A 5,000-nucleotide genomic window follows, 5' to 3' on the forward strand; every position below is an offset into this window, starting at 1 on the left:
CCTCCCTCCCTCCCTCCGTCCCCCCCCTCCTTGCTTCCCTTTCCCCCACCTCTCTCTCCTTGCACCTCCCTCCATCCCTCCCTCCCCCCCCCCCCCTCTCTCTCTCTCTCTCTCATTCTTCTTCTCATTCTCCTTCTCTTTCCCCCACCTCTCCCTTCCTTTAATTCTTTGTTTTTTACCTTTCTTCCTTCCTCCCCCGCTTACGTCTCTCCTTCCTTTCTCCCTCAATTCTCCCTCTTTACGTCTTACCCACCTCATAACTCATTACTCCCATCTAAAGCTTCCCCTAACCCCCATTGCCCCCCCTCCCCATCTTGCGTCTCACTCCCCCCACCTTTCGCCTTTACCCCCCCCCCCCTCCACTCGCATTTCCTCCCTTTCAGGGCCTCGGAAGAGAAAATTACAGGGCATCTTAAGGGAAAAAGACAGGGTGAATAGTGAGGGGGTGGGGGGTACTTGGCTGGGGGTGTGGGTAGCAAGGGAGGGGGTGAGGATCGGGGGAGTGTATGCAGATGAGGGTCGGGAGAGCGAGTAGGGGGGGTGGGAGGAGAACAATGGGTAGGGGAAAGGTAGGTTAAAGGGGAAAGAGGAAGGGGAAAGAGGAAGGGAAGAGGAAGAGGAAGGGAAGGGGAAAGGAAGGGGAAGGGGTAGGTAAATTACGTATGTTCCAGGTGAGTCTGTGACACGTCTAGGCTAGAGGAGGGGTGGGGAAGGGGAGGGGAGGGAAGGGGGGCCGATGCGCGAGCCCCCAAAACTATACGCCAGTATATTGTGTACATTTGTCAGTGGCAAGTCTTTCTTCTCTTCTCCCTCTCTCCTCATTCCCCTCTTTTCCTTTCTCTCTTCCTTTTCCTCTCTGTCTGCCCCTCCTTATTCTCCCCCTCTCTATTCTCTCATTTTCTCTTCCTCTCTCTCTCTTTCTCTCTGCTCCCCATCCTTCTCTTATCACTCCCTCCCTTCCTTTCCTTTTACTTCTCTCTCCTCCTTCCTTTCTCCACTCCCTTCCTTCCTCCCTCCTTCTTTCCTTCACTTCTTTTGTCTTTCTTATTCAACTCTGCTTTCCCATTACCTTCTTTACTCTGCTCACCTCTCGTCCGTTCCTCTGACTTACTCACTCACTCACTCACTCACTCACTCTCTCTCTCTCTCTCTCTCTCTCTCTCTCTCTCTCTCTCTCTCTCTCTCTCTCTCTCTCTCTCTCTCTCTCTCTCTCTCTCTCTCTCTCTCTCTCTCTCTCTCTCTCTCTCTCTCTCTCTCTCTCTCTCTCTCTCTCTCTCTCTCTCTCTCTCTCTCTCTCTCTCACTCACTCACTCACTCACTCACTCGCTCATTCTCTCTCTCTCTCTCTCTCTCTCTCTCTCTCTCTCTCTCTCTCTCTCTCTCTCTCTCTCTCTCTCTCTCTCTCTCTCTCTCTCTCGATAAACCAGAGAAGAAAAGACAAACAAGACCGAGAACACCAAATACCGAAGTCGCTGAAGGGAGCAGATCGTCCAGACACAGTCTACCTTTACATCACCAGTTGTCACCCAGACCAAACGAAGAGGACATTGAACAACACTTATCAGAAAAGTTTCATAACATTTCAAGTGTAAAAGCCCATAAGACAGTGATGACACATGACTACTACACCAGCTTCACGGTGTCAGTAAGGGGAAAGCACATAAAGCCCGAGCTGTTTATAGACTCTGATGTTTTTCCCGACAAGTGTTCTTAAACAAAAACAAGTACAAGCGCGATCAGAATGTTTGACATGGCAACGCCGTCAGCATTACCAGTGACTAGATCGCACAATGCCATAAAAATAGAACATATCAATGCTCAGTCTCTCCTCGGACATTTTGAAGAAATTAAAATGCTAGTTGAGGAGAGAATCATAGACATATTATGCATTAGTGAAATATATATATATATATATATATATATATATATATATATATATATATATATATATATATATATATATATATATACCCATAAGTCAAACAGGATATCTACTACAGCAGTTAACAATACTGCTGTAGAAGATGTCTGGGTTACCGTACAAAGCAACATGCTTCCTTCCTTTATTATTTGCGCTGTCTATAGCCCCCCCCCATGCTACCTCGGAATCTTTTGAATACATTGAAAAGGTCTTCAGAGAAATGTCTTAAATAAAGAAACCGCTTTTCATCTTAGGTAACCTAAATGATGATTTAACAAAATCTAATGCTAAGTTAGCTAAGATGATAAAGAAAAATAAATTAGAACAAATAATAGATAAACCTATACGAATTACAGAAAACACCTCTTCTCTATTAGATTTAATAATAACTAACATGTCATCCCGTGCCATGTTACTGACCATGAACTCATCACGATGACGTTAAATATAAAGAAAACAAAAAGACCACCAGTAATAAAACTTTTCGCGATTTCAAACACTACGATCCTCAATCTTTCTGCGAGCCTATCTTGTCTAAAGAAATGACTCCATCAAATATTTTACTGACAGATAATGTAAACAATCAAGTAACTATCCTAACGGAAATTATTAAAAGCAGCATTGATTCGCTGGCTCCCTACGTAACACGAACCGTCAGACGTCCCCCTATTACTTCAGAAATAAATTCACAGAATATAAGAACCACTCTGATAAAACATGGAAAATTGTTAGAACACTAGTGTCTCACAACAATCACCTCACTAGTGATTGCACAAGTCCCATACAAAGAACAGACCATTTTTATGACATTTTTTTCTTCAAAAAATTGTAAACTAACTTACGAGAAAACAATTGCTTATACATTACAACAAAATACAGATCGGGAAAGGATTACAACTATTTTTTTCAGACCACAACCAGTGGACGTAGAAACAATCATCTTAGTAATAAAACACCTTTGCGAAACAAATGCTGTAGGAGCAGACGGTATTGCTTTGCGCTTTATCAGAGATAGTCTACCCGTTAACACCTCTCTGGTCACTGGTGTCTTTCCATCGCTTTGGAAACATGGTATAGTAACACCAATTGTCATGTCGGGGGATATAGACGATGTCAATAATTATCGCCATATTACTATACTCCCTATATTATCCAAAATTCTTGAAAAAAATGAAGCACATCAACTGACGAGTTTCCTGGAGGCCAAGAACTTATTATCTAAAACACAACATGGTTTTAGAAATAGGTTATCAACTGAAGCAGCTTTACTGCAAATCACTGATGAGATTTATACTAACATTGACAAAAATCTGGTAAATTTACTCACATTATGCGACCTTTCTAAGGCTTTTGATATTGTTAACCATGTTAAATTCTCCTTAACAAATTAGTAAATCATAAAATTGATACCTTGTGGTTTACAAGTTATTTATATACAAGGACCCAATCGGTAAGAATCAATAAAAGTATGTCATCAAAACAAGAAGTACCTTTTGGTGTTCCGCAAGGATCTTCTTTAGGTCCGATCCTATTTACAATTTTCACAAATGATTTATCAACAATAGCCCATAACTGCAATCTAGTGCAGTTCGCCGATGATTCACAGTTTCTTCATAGTGATTCAGTAAACAACTTAAATACATTAATAAAAAAAAACCGCATAAGATACTCTTACACAAGCAAAACTATATTTTGACACTAATGGCCTTCAACTAAATCCACATATAACTCAATGTATATTCATAGATAGTCGGCAGAACATTGCTAAAATTCCTAGTGATACAACCATAGAATTTGAAGGCTGCTCTATCAAATCGAGCACTTCAGTGAATAATCTAGGAGTACAATTTGTAAGACAGATTCATGACATTTGAACCACACGTTGACAAAATACACAGGAAAGAAGTAGGTACCCTGGTATATCTTAATCGCGTACGAAATCAGATCACTACTGAAACTAGAATCTTGGTTGTACAAACTCTAGCTCTAAGCATAATTAACTATTGCTCAAATTTGGGGTTCGACTAACAAAACCCAGATGCAAAAAAGTGCAAAAATTACAAGATTTTGCTGCCAGAGTAGCACTAGGTAATATCAGCAAACTTGATCACATCACCCCACATATCAAAAAATTAAAATGGTTAAAAGTTCACTTTAAATGCAGCTATGACACATGTTTATTTATTTACAAACTTATTCATGGGAATTATCCGAATTGGTTAATGGCCTTGCAAACCGTAGGGAACACATCATGTGTCCAGACACGCCAAGTAAATTTCCTTTTTGTCAAGAGATCGAATACCAATACAGGGGCACGACAAATGGAAATACGTGGACCCAAGTTATGGAACATGCTACCAGATAATTAAAGAGGCATTAACAACTTCTGTAATTTTAAAATAAAATTAAAGGAACACCTCTTAAATACTCAAATGTAAATATATATATATATATATATATATATATATATATATATATATGTAAAGAATAACCATTGTAATTTAATGGAATAAAATGTTTTGACTTTGACTTTGACTTTGACTCTCTCTCTCTCTCTCTCTCTCTCTCTCTCTCTCTCTCTCTCTCTCTCTCTCTCTCTTTCTCTTCTCTCTCCTCTCTCTCTCTCTCTCTCTCTCTCTCTCTCTCTCTCTCTCCCTCCCTCCCTCCCTCCCTCCCTCCCTCCCTCCCTCCCTCACTCCCCCCCTCTCTTTCTCTCTCTCTTTCTCTCTTTCTCTCCTCCTCCTCCTCTCACCCCCCCCCTTTCTCTCTCTCTCCTCCTCCTCCTCCTCCTCTCACCCCCCCCCCCCTTCTCTCTCTCTCTCTTTCTCTCTCTCTCTCTCCTCCTCCTCCTCCTCCTCCTCCTCTCACTCCCCCCCCCCCCTTCTCTCTCTCTCGCTCTCTCTTTCTCTCTCTCTCTCTCTCTTCTCCTCCTCTCACCCCCCCCCCCCCCTTCTCTCTCTCTCTCTCTCTCTCTCTCTCTCTCTCTCTCTCTCCTTCTCCACACACACAAACATTATATGTATACCATAACAAACACACATTCGTTTGCGTGGCGTGCACATCTTCCTCTCTTCCTCTA

At 41.7% G+C, this 5,000-nt stretch overlaps 1 protein-coding gene across 1 annotated transcript in view; it reads left to right on the forward strand.

The window, feature by feature from the left end:
* The window catches only part of LOC125044616 (synaptogenesis protein syg-2-like), a 212,290-nt gene that overhangs the window by 114,963 nt on the left and 92,327 nt on the right, over positions 1-5,000 (forward strand). The window lies entirely within an intron of this gene.

Source organism: Penaeus chinensis, chromosome 36 (genome assembly GCF_019202785.1).
Source record: "Penaeus chinensis breed Huanghai No. 1 chromosome 36, ASM1920278v2, whole genome shotgun sequence".
Lineage (NCBI taxonomy): Eukaryota > Metazoa > Arthropoda > Malacostraca > Decapoda > Penaeidae > Penaeus > Penaeus chinensis.